Consider the following 20,485-nt stretch of genomic DNA (forward strand, 5'->3'; position numbering starts at 1 on the left):
GGTCCCTGTGAAAGTCACTGTTAAAGGGGCGGTCACAGTATTTAGCATGGCCCCTCTCTGTACTGCTCCCAGTTTAAAGCATATCCCCTCTCCATAGTATAAAGCATGTTTCCTTTCAGTAGTGCTCCCACTTTCCCTGTAGTGCCCCTAGTATTGAGCATAATCCCTCTCTGTTGTGCCCCCAGTATTTTGCATGGCCTCTCTCTGTAGTGCCCCCAGTATTAAGCATAGCCCCTCTCTGTAGAGCCCTCAGTATATAGCATGGTCTCCTCTGTAGTGCACTTGATATTTATCATGGCCACCCACTATAGTGCACCCTGTTTATCATAGCCCCTCTCGTTAGTGTCCCCAGTAGCTCTGTGAAAAAAAATATACTTACCTGACTTCAGCTTCATGCCGCTGTCTGCAATGCAAGCCACAGGCCTCTTCTGGCCCTCAGCCTTAGTTGCCTGTATCCCAGTGCAGGCGATCGTGGTCAGAATGCAGGCAGACACAATTGTGTCATCACACCTCCTAAGACCCGCCACAGTCAGTACAACAGAGACATTATATTTAAAAACATTAACACTCAAAATATCAAAATATCTTTTTTTCTTAATGGCATCTCTTTGAAGTTTTACATGCAGGATACATGATCCTTTAAAGGTTAGTCATAAAATCAGGAGGAACACAGAACACTAACTGTATCTCTGGCTGGTTAATTAGTGACAGAGTCCAGTTGAAGGGTCATTTTTCATTTCCCATCTGATACAAGGAGCCCTCTTATAAGGGGAAGAATAGCTGCGTACTATTTGCCCGAATATTCCTGATCTACCCTACGGCTGGTTAGATTGACTGAAGAAAACCACGGTAAGCGGTAGTAATTGAAATTTTGGCTTTTTGATATGTAGACTGATAATATTGATCAGTCGACGCAAACATTGCTGAGTTGGGTATATGTGACGTCATAGATTTTAAAGGCATCAGAGATCTTATCGCTATAAACAATCAGAGGGGCTGTTTATGTCTCGAATTGTCTCATGAATCGTATATGGGCATGAAATATTTGATAATTTATTGATTTATGTTTCTCTGAATGCTCGTTGAGCCGCTTTTTTTTTGCACTGGATGATACTATTATGTTTATAGAACTATAAGGCTGGGTTCACACCTGAGCGTTTTACAGCGCGTTCCTACGTGCTGTAAAACGCTCAACAGGCAAAAACCAATGTTTCTCTATGGGCATGGTTCTCACCTTAGCGTTTTACAGCGCGTACGAACGCGCTGTAAAACGCCCTACTCCCCAAGAAGTACAGGAGCTTCTTTGTGGCGTATTGTCGCGCGTATTGTGGCAGTGTTTCATTGGATGCCTCTGTGGTTAATCACACAAACGCGCGTACTACACGCGTTTCCAAAATACAAAAACGCCCCAAAATACGCCTCAAAAACGCCCGATAAAAACGCCAGTAAAAAGCGCTTATCGAATACGCTCAGGTGTGAACCCAGCCTTAGATGTTGACCTACTGTACATGTGGTACAATGCAAAAAAGTGTTAGATCCAGATGGTAACTAGAAGGTCCAATGTAAGAAACTGTTCATTTCTAAGACCCTTGATCTAATTTTGACTTATGGGATGGAAGATACTTCGACCCATAAACCTGCCCCTTACCTTACTGCACCCACCTATCCCACAATTAACAAACAGAGACATCTTCTTGGGAAAAGAGCCTTCTCGGCCATTTTATTAAACAACATTAATTATCACTTAACAGAAATACGTAATAACACGCATAACATATCAATTACCATAACATATGAACCATTGCATAGGATCCTAGAAGGCAACAGGTAAGCTGTGCTCTCCACCATTCACCTCCACTTGTCATACCGCCTTACCCTCGGCCGCGGTCACCGACCCGAGAGCACCGAATACTCCATACTGTAATTGATCTCCCCTGTAGGCCCATCTGCCCAACAGGAGCCCCATGCACAAGCTTACCGAACCTCCTGAGATGCACACTCCACCTTGGCATGCACCTCTTAAACTTATCATTGCCTTCCAGGACCCTCCATTACCACGCCACAAACGACCATAGGAGACACCTCCCCTATAGGAGTCCCGCCACACCCGAAGAGCCGTCTCCAGACCCTCCTGAATCCCTAAGGCCCACATATCAATTCCCACCTCGTTCAGGTGAACACCATCAGACCTAAGGAACTGAGGCGATGCCGCCTCCAGCTCCCGGTGCCGCACCACAATTCCACCATGGTGTCTCACAAAACGCCCAACCTCCCTATTAAGCTTAGCCCGGGCCCTGTTAAGACGGTCCACCGACCTCGCAAAACGCCACACCCTCCGAGCCACCACCTCAGACCAAACCACCAACATACCCGGAACATCAGACCACAAACGCAGTAGGTCCAACTTCATATCCCAAATCACCTCCCTAGTACTGCGAACACCCAGATCATTTCCCCCAACATGCAATACAACAATATCAGGTGACCTATCCAACGAGACTGAAGAATGAAATTCCGGAAGCACTCTACCCCACAAAAGGCCCCGTATGCCAATCCAGCGCACTTGCATGTCAGCCGGGTCGAACCCCAATTGCCGTCCGTTCCGCCACACATCCGCCCGCAATGCTCCCCAGTAGACGTAGGAATGTCCGAAGATCCATGCCATACAAGCCGACCCTGTAAACACATAAAATCAAAAACCCAACTCACCAGTCAGCTTAACAAAAATTCCGTATAAACAACTGAACTTTGTTCCCCCTGGCACTCACAACATATGGGGACGAACATACGATTGATAACATCTAGATTCCCACCGGCCAATCCGCTTAATGGCCTCCTCCCCCAGGCCCCATCTGGCCGCCTCCGTTGCCGCCCCAATCCTAAAGGAATGAGACGCAAAGTCCTGCGCCGGATAACCCGCTGCATCCAAACACTTCCGAAAAACCGCAACAAATTGATACCGCGACAATGCCGACCCATCCACATGCATCAACAACGAACCCACCACATCCGGCCTAACCGCCAACAACTCCTCCACACACCTGACCGGACACAAAACCGACCCAAGCAACTTCTCGACACCAACGACTTCCCGACACCAATTCAGACACCCTGAAGGCCCCAAAAAAGGCCAGGGAAAAAGCAGCCCTAAACAAACAAACCTCATAAGGCGTCAAACACACCACACAAACCGTCTCCCACAACGACTGCAACACTGCACACGAAACTGGCCTACGAGTGTCTGGCCGAGCGGCACTTCGCCTATAACCCTTCAAAGCCTGCCGTACCAGAAAACATTTAGACACATCCACAAGACCCCGCAACCGTAACCAAAAGGTGACAGCCGCCACCCGCTTGGAAACCACCGAAACAGACACCCCCGAACTATAAGACAAACCGATAAAATATACTAACAACATCTACAAATCCTCCACTACCTCGCAACCCCCCACCTGATCCAGCAACTGCTCCCACTGGGACCACACCGAAGAATATGCCAACCACGTACTCCTACTCACGGACCGGCGAATCAACTCAGAGGAGACCCCAAGGCCACGTTCCAGAGCCACTGAGGACATGGTAGACCCAACTCGTCCGCATCCGGCACCAGCCCGCGAAAAACGATCCCACTGAAAACGAGAGAGTGAATCAGCAATGTCATTATCAACACCCGGGACATGCACAGCCACAAAACAAGCATTCAACCGCTAAGAACTAAATGGCGAAGCAAGCGCAACACCGGGGGCGAATTAGCAGACTGACTGTTAATCGCCTGAACCACCCCCATGTTGTCACAGCAAAATCTCACTCTTTTATTCCTGAGCACATCCCTCCACAACTCAACAGACAAAACAATCGGAAACAATTCCAACAAAACCAAATTCCTCAAAAACCCCGATTCCACCCAAACATCCGGCCAGGCACCTGCACTCCACTGCCCCCCACAAAAGGCCCCGTAACCACAAGACCCCAACGCATCCGTACACAGCTCCAAATCAACACTGGCAACAGGCGCCCCCATCCACACCGAACGCCCATTAAATTCCCCCAAAAAACGCTCCCACACCAGCAAGTCATCCCGAACCTCAGACGATAATCTCAAAAAATGGAAAGGCCTCTGCACCCCTGCCGTCGCCATGGCCAAGCGCCTGCAGAAAACCCGGCCCATTGGCAGAATTCTACACGCAAAATTCAACTTCCCTAAAACAGACTGCACCCGTCGCAACTGCACCTTTCTCGCCTTCCTCAAGAAAGTAATATCAGCGCGCAAATCCGCCACCTTTTCATCCGGCAACCGACATTCCATGGCCACACTATCAATCACTATACCCAAAAATTTTACAGAAGTCGCTGGACCCTCCTTCTTTTCCGGCGCCAAAGGGACCCCCAAACGACCAGCTATGCTCTCCATTGTGTGCAATAACACCGAACAAACTCGCGACCCAGCAGGTCCCATAAACAAAAAATCGTCAAGATAATGTAAAAACGGAAGTCCAACCCGCCTCCTGCTTCACCACCCACTCCAAGAAAGAAGCAAACTTCTCAAACAAAGAACATGAAGCCATGCAGCCCTATCTGGGTACCTCTCTAACCACGGCACCATCTCTTCCACCTTCACCGGTGTCACCCCTCTTCTGCGCCCCATCAACTCCTTTACCTCGCCCACGCTTGAAACACCGTGACAGACTGTGAGCCCCACCACATCCGGAACATTCATGCTTGAACCGGCAGTCAGCGAGGTATCTGCAATAACCCTCATTGAATTGCCAGCAGCAACCCTTTTTCTGCCCGCTACCAGGCTCAGACGCCGAGGAAGCCCCGGCCGCCCCACGAAAGGACTGTTGACCCATCTTTGGAGCGGCCATAAGCCGCATCCAAAGACCGATATCTTTATGATCCCAACGAATACTCGCCCGGACTGCCTTTCGCTGACGAAATTGTTCGTCGTACCTCAGCCATACCACACCCCCATAAGTCCTGTAGGCCTCACCAATGGCATCCATGTAACAGAAAAGAGCGGAACAGTGTTCCGGCGCTTTTTCACCCACCACACTCGCCAGAATGGCAAAAGCCTGCAGCCAATTCAAATATGTCCGCGGTATCAACCGATACCGACGCTTCTCTTCCTCTTCTTTTTTGGACTCATCAGGCTTAACCCTATCCAAATTAAACTTTTCCAACTGGAGCAACGAGAATATCACGTACTCGTCCCTCCAACTCTTCTCCTTAACCTCCGCCTTCAAATGAGCCCCCAGCGGCCCCTCAAAGCAGACGTAAATCTCACCCCTAGCCGCGTCCGCCAACCGCACCTCGTCCACAACCTTACCTTTCCCACCAACACCGACCGACACTTCCCCAGCCACCGGAACCACCAAATCCGCCCCAACGCTACTCGAGCCGGCCCCGCCAGACTGACACCCCACACCGCCGGACGCTACCGGAGCCCACACAGCCGTCGGCGACTCCCGAACACCCGACCCCAATCTAGACAAAAGCGACACCATCCCCTCCAGCAACTCCTGCGCCAACCCCTGGCCCTGCAAAACACCACCCCCCTCCACTTGCTCAACAGGAGCCCGTTGCTGACCTGAAGGTCCCTCACCTGACCGGCCCTGAGGTATCCGCCCAGCAGCCGCGGTCCGCCCAGATGCTCCTGCCATCGATTGTCCGCTCAGCGCCGCCGCCGCCGGACCGGCTCCATCCTCGTCCATCCGCCCGTTGTCCGCTTCCCAGTCGTCCTGACTCACTTCGCCATCCTCCACATCCGCCAGCCGTCCAGGCCCACCGCTAGGCGGCCGCTGCCCCTCGTCGCCCTCGGCAACCGACGCCACCCGGCTTCGTCCAGGCTCACCGGCAGGAGAACCGGCAGCCGCCACACAAATAGCTCCTCTCCCACAGCCAGAGCATCCTCCTGCACCGACCCGCCTGCAGTACCAGGAACAGCCACCGGTGTCGCTGCTGTGCTCCGCCCGCTCCCCCACCTTCTCACAGAAGAATGCCACCGGCCCCGCGACAGGGGCCGCGGCGCTACCCGCTCCACAGCTGGCAACAGTCCAAGATCCAGGCCCCCACCGCCAGACTGTGGGGCCGCACGCACATCCACCAACCTCGGCCGACTCTCCGCCCGCTCCACAGGTAAGGGACGACGTCTGGCTCGCTCCCCCTCAGACGAGGCCTCCAGGGGAGGCGCCGCTCCGCCATACCTCCCCCCACGCCACGAATAGGACAAGGCAACGGGGGCAACCCGGTCCTCTCCCGCTGATGCCCGGCGCCGACCAGGATTCCTCCCGCTGCGGCGGCAAGGCACCGGACTCACTGCCCTCACTGCCCGCACCGGAGGGTCCCTGCTGGGGCTTCTTGAGCGCCGCTGCACCCATGGGGTAGCCTCAGGGCTCAGTCTCTCAGGGGGTACAGACCTCCTAGCCCTGGGCCTCGCAACAGGGGCGGCCGGTGTGGGAACCGGACCCGCCAAAACAGCCTGCAGACTCTGCTGTAACCAGTCGGCCCCATGTCTCTCAGCCGCCGTCCTCACTGCCCCCAATAACTCCTCCAAAGCCACCATTACACTCACAGTGCTCGCCAGACACGAGGGAAAAAACTTTCTCCTTCTTCCCACGAGCGCCGTCTGCCAAACTCCGCCCCCACTCCCCTCATATACTGCCCGGGAAACCATGACCTTGACCCCTCCCCTCACCTAAACCTTAACCCTAAACTGCCTAACTTCCCCCCAAGTCACACAGCACTATGCTAAGGCTGCGCCTAGCTCCGTTGCTCCCATTACCATTGGTTGTAATTATGATGCTTTTACCAGTCCCTTCCACCCAGGATCAGCTCTTGGTTAACCCCCTAATTTTTACTATTGGTTGTAATTATGACGCTTTTACCAGTCCCTTCCACCCAGGATCAGCTCTTGGTTAACCCACTAATTTTTACTATTGGTTGTAATTATGACGCTTTTACCAGTCCCTTCCACCCAGGATCAGCTCTTGGTTAACCCACCCACTCACAGTGGAAGAGTCATGTATGAACAAAGTCAGATAAACCAGTCCAGGTGACAATTTGTCTTAATGGTTAAGTAATAGTAACTCAAGGACCATGATAGAAAACAACCCAAAAACTTAGACAGTAGATGTAAATCTCTAAATACATTGGCTACTTGGCATCTTAAATCTGTTCATCTCTGACTACACTGCTTGGGGAGGGGGACAGAAGACTGTGGTAAGTGGATTTGCCTGAGCTTTGATTTGGTTTATACCTTTCTCAGAAGATGCTCAAAAGATTTTTAGTGCCATAAAACACATGTTGACCATGGAGCAATGAGAGTCTCCCCCGAAGCCCACTGGACCAAATTTAAGCTAACCTCAACCATGTTTACCCCACTGTCAAAGCCGCTATTACATAATTATCTATGTATCATGCTTTTTACAGAGATCTTCGGCAGTGTCTAAATTCAGAATTTCTTTGGTATCCATAGATAGTCATTCTCGTCAAGATCAGGACTTATAGGTGCTTTTGGGATGAAGATGTTGACAATGAAATATTTGTGCATGCTATTTGGATTGGTGGGAAATCTTCACATCTATAGTCAGTTATATTTCAGGAAGCTCATTGGAAAGTGGTTATGATGTTTAGACTAAGATCAAAAATATTCCAAAATTACTGGGTCTTGTAGTCTTCAACTAGATTCCCCAACATGTTGGCTGGAATTATGTTCTGCCTATAGTCTTCCAGGTCCAAATCTGAAAAGCAGACCATGATTTAATGTTTTGAAGTGCTGGAAAGGTAGCATCACTTAGAATGTAGACCACATTTGAATACATTCAGAGCCGATATTTTGTCGGTACTTATGGCATTTTGGTTCTCTACCTCACTGAAGACCCTTTTTCACACAGACCATTGACAATCTGGGAGCTGAAGTACATAGAAGTGATCTGAAATGAAGCAGTGGGGTGCAAGATGACATTGGGCCCTCTGGATTTCATCAACACCAGATCCCAGGTAGGACATGACTTAGAAATGGAGAACTTTACACAGGACTTTAGTTATGGCAATAATCAACAGAGATAAGTCTGTTAATATGGCGTCATTGCCTGATACTCTCTGGCATACAGCAGGTATAGTTGGGGATGAACGCAACCAAACAGACATTTCACCTTGAGCCATGCCATGGACTATTACATGGTGGCCATTAAGATGAATAGCCATCAATGTAATACATGAATGGTAGGGATCAGCAAATCTTTGAAAATTAGTTTCAGTTCTGATTCGATCAGTTTGGCTGTCGGATTCGATTTGACCTGGTTCAACCAGAAAGTTCCCTAATTGCCCTGAAAAGTCATGTATGACACTCGGAAGTCTCTTAGGACTGTGTCCAACCCTTTCCAAGCTCTTTGGTGCCAAGACAGCATTAGTTAATGTCAGAGTGACATACATGGCTATGGGTAAACGGATGGTCTGTTTAATAACACACTGTCTGATTTCTGCTTTTAAAAATAAAAAATAAATTAAAAAAACGACCAAAAATTAACCCTTTGCGATTAACCAAATTTGTTTAATAAACTTTGAAATCCTTAAAAAAAAAAAAGATCAGTTGGACAGGTTCCACCACAATATATGATTTGGTGACACACACCAATGCATCAGGCAGGACACTATTAGCACCACAATTAAGATTGAGAAAGATTTTCAGTGATTGTGAATTATGTGATGAAGATTGGGGTGATTCACATTGATAATAAATTGAGTACTATAGCTTTAAATTCTGAACACTAGCAAAAGCAGTCTAACAAATGGTTGTCATTACCAAAGAGGTGTGAATAAGGCACTTAAAGGGGTATTCCTATATTTAAAAAAAACATTGCCGCAGGGCTCTCTCCAGGCTTCTTCATCCCAACCTGGGGACACCGGGAGGCTGGCGAAAGCCAAAGCGAAAGAGTTATGCAATTTGGTAACTCCCATTGACTTGAATTGGAGTTACGCAAATGGCGTAGCCCCTGACACTATGCTGTTTACATAACTCTCAACGGCTCCTGGCATCCCCAGGTTGGAACGAAGAGGCCAGTGAGAGCCCTGCAGCAATGTTTTTCAAAATGGAAATACCCCTTTAAGTGCCCCGGCCCAACGCCTCTCTCGGCTCTGCTACACCACCCTCTCCCTTCATGGTTGATAGACAGAGCTCTCCGAGCCCTGCTGAAAACCTGTGCGTGCACCATCAGTAACAGAGAGATACAGCTTACTAGTCAGTGACTGTGCGCAGTAAGAGCGGGTCCAGAGCGAGCGGTCTCTCTCTGTCACTGACTGCACATGCGCAGGTTTTCAGCAGGGCGCGGAGAGAGGCCGTGCAGGACGGGCACTTCAGTGCCTTAGTCACGCCTCTTTGACCCTTCACAGTGACAATAAAAAAAAATTTTTTTAGAAGGTTGAGTCATGGACAAGTATAATAAAGGAATAGAGAGACTCACTGCTTCATGTCGCCATGCACAGGGTGGATTTGATTTAAATCACTAGTCAGCAAGGCTTAATTTAAATCATAGTTTTCTACATAAAGACTAATTCTTGCTGGTATAACTTATAATATGCAAGTAGATGAAGATTTTTAGAATAACAACTTTTCACATTAGTTTGATTAGGTTGATTCTGCATTCATAGGTTTGTAGAAGTTAGGATTAAGGTCTTTTTCTCAACTCTGTTCATGTTATAACATTTTTGCTGTGAAGAAAGAGGCATGTGATCTCTGCTGAGTCAAATTCAGTTTTGAGAACTGCAAAAGTAAACCAAGCATCTGTGATAATATCTTGTAGGCAGAGAAACTGCCCAATAATCTTACAAAAACCTCTGGAAGAGCATGACATTGTGAATGGATTAATGGAATTTATTTACCAAAAAAATTACACCTATAGAAACATAGAAACATAGAATGTGTCGTCAGATAAGAACCATTTGGCCCATCTAGTCTGCCCAATATACTGAATACTATGGATAGCCCCTGGCCCTATCTTATATGAAGGATGGCCTTATGCCTATCCCATGCATGCTTGAACCCCTTCACTGTATTTGCAGCTACCACTTCTGCAGGAAGGCTATTCCATGCATCCACTACTCTCTCAGTAAAGTAATACTTTCTGATATTACTTTTAAACCTTTGCCCCTCTAATTTAAAACTATGTCCTCTTGTAGCAGTTTTTCTTCTTTTAAATATTCTCTCCTCTTTTACCTTGTTGATTCCCTTTATGTATTTAGCAGTTTCTCTCATCTCCCCTCTGTCTCGTCTTTCTTCCAAGCTATACATGTTAAGGTCCTTTAACCTTTCCTGGTAAGTTTTATCCTGCAATCCATGTACCAGTTTAGTCGCTCTTCTCTGAACTCTCTCCAAAGTATCAATATCCTTCTGTAGATATGGTCTCCAGTACTAAGCACAATACTCCAAATGAGGTCTCACTAGTGCTCTGTAGAGCGGCATGAGCACCTCCCTCTGTCTACTGGTAATGCCTCTCCCTATACACCCAAGCATTCTGCTAGCATTTCCTGCTGCTCTATGACATTGTCTGCCTACCTTTAAGTCTTCTGAAATAATGACCCCTATATCCCTTTCCTCAGATACTGAGGTTAGGACTGTATCACTGATTGTATATTCTGCTCTTGGGTTTTTACGCCCCAGGTGCATTATCTTGCACTTCTCAACATAAAATTTTAGTTGCCAGATTTTTGACCATTCCTCTAGTTTTCCTAAGTCCTTTTCCATTTGGTGTATCCCTCTAGGAACATCAACCCTGTTACAAATCTTTGTGTCATCAGCAAAAGACACACCTTACCATCGAGGCCTTCTGCAATTTCGCTGATAAAGATATTAAACAATATGGGTCCCAGAACAGATCCCTGAGGTACCCCACTGGTAACAAGACCTTGGTCTGAATATACTCCATTGACTACAACCCTCTTTTGTCTGTCCCTCAGCCACTGCCTAATCCATTCAACAATATGGGAGTCCACGTACAGCCTTATTCTACATAATTAAAAAACTAATCTTTATTTCAAGATGGAATAACCTTTGGATGGTAATATATTTTCCTCAAAAAGCATTTTACATAAAATGGGGCCACATCCTGATTTTCACTGACAAGTATAGGACATGTTTTATTTGTTTTGAGGGGCCGTAGAACGGAAGAAAAAATGCAGAAAGCACATGGAGTGTTGTCCGCATCTTTTGGGACCCCATAGAAGTGAATGGGGCCGCATTTAATCCGCAAAATCGCGGATCAGGTGCGGAAGGCAAAATACGGCCGTCTGAACGAGCCCTTAGGGTCCATTCACACGTCCACAAGTTGGGTCCGGATCCATTCCGCGGAACCGATTTAGCGGAACCGGTGCGGATCCATAAATTTTTAATGGGGCCGGAAAAGATGCAGACGCACTTCCGTCCCCGCAAAAAAGATAGAGCATGTCCTATTCTTGCCTGCAATTGCGGACAAGAATAGGCATTACTATCATGTGCGGATCCGCAAAACACTTGCGGACGTGTGAATGGAGCCTAAGTCAGATCCTCCTTCATGGATGCCCTGAGAGCTGTAGAACAACTGCTCCTTTGGTGGCAATGCAGTGACCACACGGGCAACATCTCTGACAACACAATAAGAGCCTTAGATGGATAGAACATAAATATATTTTATTATTAACATTTCTAAATTTCCTAAGAAAGTTAAATTAATTATATAATATTAATAAGATTTTTTCTGACTCCAATTTTTCTGACAGCCAAAAATAGCCCCGACTCCGACTCCACAGCCCTGCTCCTCACTGCGAGAGAACCTCTCTGACCCTACCTGTAGTCTGTGTTTTAAGATCTCTTCCTCTAACAGACATCCTATACAAGCCCAGAAACACATGGCTGGGATCTTACGTAGTGCCTAGGACACCTCCACTGACACTGCAGCTATAGTCCCTCATGACTGGCTGAGAATGACTGCAAGGAATTATGGGAAAGCCCACCTTGAAGGGGTCGTGTGATCCTCATTTTTCATCTTCTTGTTCAAACAAATTGTATTGAATTTGCACAATACAGTAAACATCTCCATAAACACTGGTGTTATAGAATCATTGCAAAGAACATGTCATGTGCACGTAACAATGGGATTTGCAGTGAAAATAAAACAATAACTACTGTGGGTGCACTGGCTCAACTAGAAATGACTGGGCCCCACAGCTAATTTTTGAACGGGGCTCCACCACAGCAATTTATTCGCAACCCCCTCCTCCCGTGCAACGCCCCACTCCTGTAATTTTATAATACTGTTGAGGGGACCCAGACAATAAAATCTTTTAGTCCTCCTCCTGGGTGGGCCATTTCTGAGTTTGGGCCTCAAAGCAGACGCTTCCCTTGTTTCTCCTATAGCTACGCCCCTGTGTTGGTTTTATGCCCTAATGGACAGAGGCAGGCTTGGCATTCTAGGGCCACAAGCAAAGTTATGGTTATGCCCGGCGGCTCTAATCAGGAAAGCTATTCCCGGCAGCAGTTCCCTTTCTGTCCACAACTGTATCTGTGTCCTTAGGTTGCAGATACAGTTGAACATTTTGGCTTACGCAAATTCTACCTCTTCCGTACTGCATGATTTGAAAACCGAAATGGCTCGCCCACCTCATTACCAAATTCTCAATCTAACCCATACACAGTGTCGGACTAGGGTGCCTAGGGCCCACCAATAAGATTAATTCTGGGGGCCCACTGTACAGCTACATGCAAATGCCACCTGTTCACACAGCGGTAGGCAGCAGCCTTGAGAAGGGAACTCAAGGAGAAAAAGCATACTGGCTGACCTGCCTCTGTGCCTAGAAGTCAGTGCTTCTACTGTGCCTCTTGTGTAGGGGTGGGGGACTAGGGGCTTGCCTTGCACAAGGGCCCACCGGGGGTTTCACCTGGTCCCCTGTGGGCCAGTCCGAGCCTGCCCATACCCCTAGCCTTGCTGCTAATGGCATATTTGAATTTGTCCCCCAGCAGTGCCCTTTTTATTTATAGTGCCCCCTGTATTTTTATAACACCCCCCCAGTAGTGACCCTTGTATTTTTATAATGACCCCCAGTAGGTGCCCCTATATTATTATAATGCCCCTCCAGTAGTTCCCCAGTATTTTTATAAATAATGCAGCAGTGCCCCCTTTATGCCCTCCCCTTCTGTACTGCAAACAGTATATGGTGGAATAAAAAAGTATTTACCTCATTCTTGTCCATGTCACCATCTAGATGTCCCAGCACAGGCATTCTCGTCCATGTCCCGGCACAGGCAGCTCAATGATGTTGTCATGGCCACCTGCGTCGAGATGCAGGAGGACATGACAACATAGTTGTGCCACCTAAAGACTGAAAGTCATGTTGATTGCAACCGCCTGCGCCATTGTACTTCCCCATAGGCTTCAGGCCTACCGGCCTGAGGCCTATGGGAGTGAACGGCAGTGACGAGAGCTGTTGGCTCCCATGCACCACAGTCTGAAGCAAAATGTGGTGCTGTCTGACTCAACTGACAGAGGGTACGGGGGCCCATGCAATTGCATGGTATGTGTGGTGTGGGGCCCAATTCCTCCAGCTATTAAGGCAGAAAAGCCGGTTTGCTAATGGTGATCAGGCCTAAGAGGACTTAATTATACAAGTGCACAATTTTCCTTGTTTGTTTCGATTTTGCTACAATGATCAAAATCTGTAAGGTTTCTCTGAGATGCATAGCACATCAGAAATTCAGAGAACATATGTTTAAAGTCTTGTTAATCAAGGAAGGACTGTGAGAAATGGGGAAGTCATTGGTCAAAAAACATTTTGAGGAGATCTGGAGTGGTTGGTGGGATTTTGTGTATTATGCACGATTTGAGGGCTACCCATAGGTAAAGCTTCTGCTGGAGCAAATGGGGAATAAGACTGATGGGCATACATGGCGATTGGCCTGGTGCTAACATACTGGAGATACTTGCATACTGGAGATACTTGCAGATACTTGCCAGACCTTGCAGATACTTCCCAATAACAGACTAAAAGATGCGGGTTAGGGAACCCCAGATCATGTACATATGTAGGTCCTAGTTCCATCTCCACCAGCCCAGTCCAGTATCATTGGAGTGGGAAGAAATTAAGTTGAGTCATCTCTTGAAATGAATTGCTCTATAATACTGAGCCATATCTGGCAAACCTAACCCTCCAAGCAACTTATTTTTGATTAGGGTCCATTCACACGTCCGCAATATCGGGAACGGGTGCGGACTCATTTATTCTCTATGGGGCCGGAAGAGATGCGGAGAGCACACTATCCGCAATACACTACGGACGTGTGAATGGACCCTATGTGATATGAGGTAGTTGGTTCCTATTTCTGCCTGATGGATTCAAAAAAGTAAGGTAGAAGTACAATTGGGACCATCTGAAGTACATCCATTGGTTTTGGAACAGTATATGCTTTTAAGCGTTTTTTTATTTCCCATCCACGAGGTTAGTGGGATATCCTGAGATAATAGTGGTTTGAATTTAGGGTTGAAGAGCTCTGAACTATGATGTAATAGATATGTACCGTATAAACCTAAATATTTTAAAGAGGATTTATCCCAGGTGAAAGGAGTTACTTTTTCAACTCTGTGATTTCTGACTCAGGTAGTGTGACAGTCATGATTTCTGATTTACCTATATTTACTTTAAAGTTGGCCAATACCCCATATTGATTTAATAAGTCTGTTAACCGTTGCAAACCCTCTCCAGGCTTTGTGACTAAAAGCAGAGGATCATCTGAAAAGGCAACTGCCTGGAGCTCCATTGAACCCACTTTGAGGCCTTGAATACCCTCTTTGTGTCTAATCTTTTGAAGCAATGTTTCCTACACTTATATAAATAGGGTGGGCTAGAGTCATTCTTGTTTTGAATGGAAGTGATAGGATCCCATTGACTTCTATTTTAGTGTAGGGTTTAGAATATAAAGAAAAATGACATTAATGACTATGGGGGGAATCCAAATTTTGCAAGAGTGAGCCTCATATACAAGCAATCAACTCGATCAAAGACCTTCTAGGCATCTAAGCAGAGAAGGACCAAAGGTTGTTTTTTGGTTGGTTGCCAGATCATATGAATAGCATATAGAAGAGTAGAGGAGTTGGTTCTACCTTCTCTGCCCATTATGAACCCTGATTGTTCTGGATTGATAAGAGTGGGGATATGAGGTTTCAATCTTGATACGAAGGCTGTATTTTAAATTAAACACATAGGGACACTGCCTAGCATGGGTAAGAGGATAATCTGGTCACCGGAGGGGGAGTAGGGGGGTTGCTGTGGCTCTCTTCTAATAGCTGAGAACACTCCAGACACAACAGCAGTAACTAGGGACCAGAGCCTAGTCTGTATCTACTACACTACAAGAGCTGAAGGACCTGTGATGATATCACTGTCATATAATCAGTGCAGGAGGAGGCAGAGATCAGCCGTTGACAGAAGTGGTGGTGAAGGACCTGTGATGACATCCAGTGACATGAGGAGAAGAAAGTTTAGAAGTGATGGATCAATGTTAGAGCCAGATAAATGCTGGGAGTTCTAGTTCTCTTTGATTATACCGCCTTCTTGCCTGGAGTGAGGGGAGTAATGTTATTTACATAGGACTGTATGTTGGAGGGGGCTAGAGGGAGAGATTTTATTTACCTGGGACTATATGTTGGAAGCGGCTGACGGGAGGGAAAGAGATGTTATTTACATGGGACTTACTGTATTTTAGAGGGGGCTGAAGGGAGCGGAATGATGTTTCATGCATAGGACTGTATGAATTATGTTATTCACATGGGTCTGTATGCTGGAAGGGCTGGGGCCCTAAAACTTCTGGGGGCACTACAGGGAGGATTATAACTACAGGGGCACTGCAGGGCAGGTACATAGCTAAATGCTCAAGGGCCCTGGTGCAAGAGTTCAGCTTGGGCCCCCTTTCCTCAGTGCTTTGCGGCCTGGGGCAGGGAAGCACATAGCCTTCATGCTGCCTGATGTAAAAATGTAAAGGCACCCCCACCATGCCAAATTCTTAACCTAACCCCTTCCCTCCAGTCAGAACTTGACCTGCATGCACTTTCTATAATACCAGTGTCTATGCGGCACAAGGGTCTTTGTGCCCCCTCAGGCTCCTGGGCCTGGTAGCGACTGCTACCACTGCACCCTCTATAGCTACGCCCCTGCTGAAGGGTGTATTATATATACTGGAGGCACAGCAGGGGGGCATCATAAACACTGGAGGCAATACGGAGGGAGCATTATAATGGTAGAGGGCATTATAAATACTGAGGACACTTCAAGGTGCATTATAAATACTGGGGGCACTACGGGGGTATAACTACTAGGGCTAATACAGGGAGCATTTTAAATACTATGGGATAAAGGTGTGCCTTATAAAGGGACCTTATAACTGCTGAGAGCACTATAGGAGGATGCTATAGGGAGCCTTACTACCACTGGGGGCATTATGTGGGGATCGCCTTATTTCTACTGGGGGTTCTTTGGGGGAATTATTACTACTGGGTATACTTCGGGGGCATTATTATTATTGGGCACAATATGGGAGGCATTTTTACTAACTGAGGCACTCTTGGAGAGCATTATAACTATTGGGGACACTGTAGGGGGCTCTATTACTAATGAATGCACTCTGAGAGGAAATTACTATTGGTGGGACTGGAATGGAGAAGATGAGGAAAGAGAATGTCTACATCAGATACATCACGTAAGAGATACAGTGCTGAATTTTCCTGTATGTTTTGTTGCACTGTATATACCGTAATGTCCATCTAAATATGTATTTAGCAGTAGGGCTGGGGGGGGGGGGGGTTGGATTGAGAATTTTAATTTCAATTTTCACCTCAGTCAGCAGAAAAGCTAGAATCGTCCCTGGCTGCAACATCAACAATGCAGGGGAAGAGCAGAGAGAAGAGCGATCCCCTTCCTTCTGCTAAGTTTATTGGTGGAGGAGCAGTGAGCGTGATCTACTACTCCACCTATCAGTTCGGTCATACTCAGTGGCAGACACCAGCACCGCCAAGGAGGAATCGGGAGAGGAAATTCAAAGTGGCTGTCTCTCTGCCAAGTAGTTCTATAGGTTCAACAGAGGCGTAATGTTGTATAATGAGGGATAATACTGTGGAAAAGCTTGAGCTATAGGTCTGGTGGGGGTTGAAGTGGACACAGTCTCTGTTTTATATTAGAGATGAGTAAAGTTTTCAAAAATTTTATTTGGTCACTTTGACTACTTTTCCAAAGAGATTAGCTTATGTTGAAGAGCGAGTCACCCATTCCAGTACAGCTGGATTGTTGGTCAAAACACGACCGCTGGATGACTGTGGCAGCTCTGTTGTTGCTGCTGCTGCTACCACCACCCCTTCTTCTGTTGTGCCTGCTACAGCAACATTTTTGCCACTGCTCAGTCCTTTTAAAGGCCCAGGCAACTGTCTGTTGGCCATAGTGTACAGTTAATGAATCAGTAATGTAACAGATGAAGTATGAATGGCGCAGATAGACTAGAAAAACGCACCTATGTATTACACCGCCTGTTGACACTGAGTCTGATGCACAGTAACTATAACTGGATAGTTTAATTATTAATGGTGCAGCAGATTAACTAGGTACATGAGCCAATATATTAGACCGGCTGTTAAGACTAATTCTGACACACAGTAAGTCTGTGTATAACAGAACAGAATAAAAATGAATGGCACGAGATGCACAGGGCGATTTCACTGAGCCTGCACTGTACCTGCAGTCTCCCTATGCTCTCCCTACAGTGTCTGAACACTCTCCCTACAATCTCCCTACACTGTCCCTATCCAAGATTCTACAATTAAAGCTTTGTTAAACACTGTCCCTAGGCTCTTGGCACATCTGTCCTTATGCTCAGTTCACTATAAAAGGGCGGAGACCGGGCAGGATTAGGATATTTATAGAGCTGTGACATCAGAGGGGATGGCTATGTACTAATTGGCTGGCTGGGTCATATGGCGTTCCTGGGCTTCTTACTTTCACTTTGTTACATATGTAGCTGCCATTTTAGGAGAAAAACAATTCGTTACTACAAAGCGAGAGGAATTTCGGATTTGTGGCAAATCAACGTTTTCCTGAAATTCGGATTGAAGTCAATTAGTTTCACTTTGATTCACTCAACACTACCTGTGATGTGTGTTCTTTCTTTTCAATTTTTTGATATGATGAAACATTAGCTCACCACCTCTGTTACCATAAAAGCTTATGTTAGCAATGTAGATAATCTTTAGACCCTTTAGCATTCGGTTGAACATGTCCACAATTTGCGACCCGATCCAACGCTTCAAATTCCATGCTTTATGTTGCAATATGGAGAATATGATATTTGCCTTGATGGAGGCATGGTCACAAACAGTGATGCTACCTATGCTATTGGATTTGACACCAGAAAGTAGATCGTTTAATATCAGAATCTAATTTAACCGTTGGTTGGAATGATTTGTCAGTGAATTAGAGGTACAGTCTTTTATTTCTGGGTCCTGTAGCATCCAAAGGTCTAATAAACGAAGCTCCTGCAATTTATGGTGGATTTATCTTAATATTCCTTGAGAAAAACCCAATTTCTTAGAAGAGGAATCAAGAAGCTGGTTTAGCGTAAGATTAAAATCTCCACCCAATGTGACTAAACCTTCTGAAAACACTTTTAGTTCCTCCAGTACTCCTAGGAACCATGTGTGCTGTTGGGTATTGGGTGCATAGATGTTTATGAAGGTAAACCTTGTAGACATAATGGTTCCTTTGAGGAAAAGCACCCTTCCTTCTGCATCTATTGAAGAACTCGAAAGGCAGAGATTTATGAATTGCTGCAGGAACCCCTTTTGAGGCAGAGTTGGTGCTTCCACTATGGAACCACTACGGCAATTTCTACTGGCTTTAAAATGTGTCTCCTGCAAGACTAATGCGTTTTCATATTGCATCATAAAAAGGATTATATGGAGTCTTTTATTAGGCGGATTAAAGCCTTTTCCATTAGAAGAAGTGAGATTTTCGTCAGACATTAAAGAAACAGAGATAAAGGAAAAAGTCTGCCAATAGAAAACTCTTTTAGTGCACTCATTAAGAGAAACAAAATAAGAGTATACTTGCCATTAAAGGGTATGAAACCTGCAATACTCCTATTTTGATTCTCTTAATGAGAGCACTGAACTAGAAACAGAGATGACATGGACTTTTGATGTAACGAGACCGGCTTGTAAGGGTAGTGAAAACTTCTTTGCCAATAAGCAAGAGAATGAGGGTATGGTGGGGGTGGGGGTGGGGGGTGAGGAGAATAAGATGTTGTGTGCAAAGAATAACCAGCCACGCTGACATGGGTGAAAATATGTCTCTTTCTCGATTCAGTGAGTGTAGATATGAGAGGTGCCCTCAAGGACAAGTAATGTCCTCAGACCGTGCAATGACTTGGAAAAAAAAAGTTCCACTCCCTCATATTTGGTGCCATGATTAAGATCAATTTTCTGATTGAAACGCGTTGAAATTGAATGCTCTCCATGGAGATGTATTTTTATTGATTTATGAAATCAAGTTCCCAAGGTTTTATCCTCTTTGTGCTGGACAATTTCTACATCCAGGCCAAAGGGATATAGCCATACGTATTGCAGGTTGTGCACCCATAGAGTCTCTAGGAGCGGTTTAGGAGTTCTGCACTTAGCCAGAGTTGATGTTGCAATGTCATGTAGAAATGAAAGTTCTGCTCCCTCCTACTGAACTGTTCACTGTTCTTTGTCAGCTTTAGGCCTCTTGCACACGACCGTATGTATTTTGCGGTCCGCAATCAACAAAATACGGATAGTGGCCTTATGCATCCCACAATTTCCGTGGGCCCCATTGTCAAAAATGCTATTCTTGTTGTTAAGGGGGATATTAATATTGATATTTATGCAAATCTCAATAATTAATATTCATAAATAGGAGTGAACCGTCTAGTGATGACTCCGCCTATTTATGCCTAAATCGTAACATAAATAAACTACCTAACCTATTTAGCTATGTTAACTAGCTAACTACCTCTGTTACCTATACACTCCACTGAACTACACTACGTGCGACTATTGATGCAGCGTCTTACTACTACAAAAGACTACAAACCGGATTCCAAAAAAGTTGGGACACTATACAAATCGTGAATAAAAACTGAATGCAATGATGTGGAGGTGCCAACTTCTAATATTTTATTCAGAATAGAACATAAATCACGGAACAAAAGTTTAAACTGAGAAAATGTACCATTTTAAGGGAAAAATATGTTGAATCAGAATTTCATGGTGTCAACAAATCCCCAAAAAGTTGGGACAAGGCCATTTTCACCACTGTGTGGCATCTCCCCTTCTTCTTACAACACTCAACAGACGTCTGGGGACCGAGGAGACCAGTTTCTCAAGTTTAGAAATAGGAATGCTCTCCCATTCTTGTCTAATACAGGCCTCTAACTGTTCAATCGTCTTGGGCCTTCTTTGTT

At 46.0% G+C, this 20,485-nt stretch overlaps 1 protein-coding gene across 2 annotated transcripts in view; it reads left to right on the forward strand.

The window, feature by feature from the left end:
• The first annotated feature begins 714 nt into the window (after positions 1 to 714).
• HPN (hepsin) overlaps positions 715 to 20,485 on the forward strand; it is a 63,985-nt gene continuing 44,214 nt past the window's right edge. The window contains exons 1-2 of one of the 2 annotated variants that reach the window (XM_040422089.1): positions 715 to 849; positions 7,893 to 7,998. The gene's annotated coding sequence lies outside the window, so the exon portion shown is untranslated. The remainder of the gene's footprint in view (positions 850 to 7,892; positions 7,999 to 20,485) is intronic. The other variant, XM_040422096.1, reaches the window with a different exon arrangement.

This window comes from Bufo bufo, chromosome 1 (genome assembly GCF_905171765.1).
Source record: "Bufo bufo chromosome 1, aBufBuf1.1, whole genome shotgun sequence".
Lineage (NCBI taxonomy): Eukaryota > Metazoa > Chordata > Amphibia > Anura > Bufonidae > Bufo > Bufo bufo.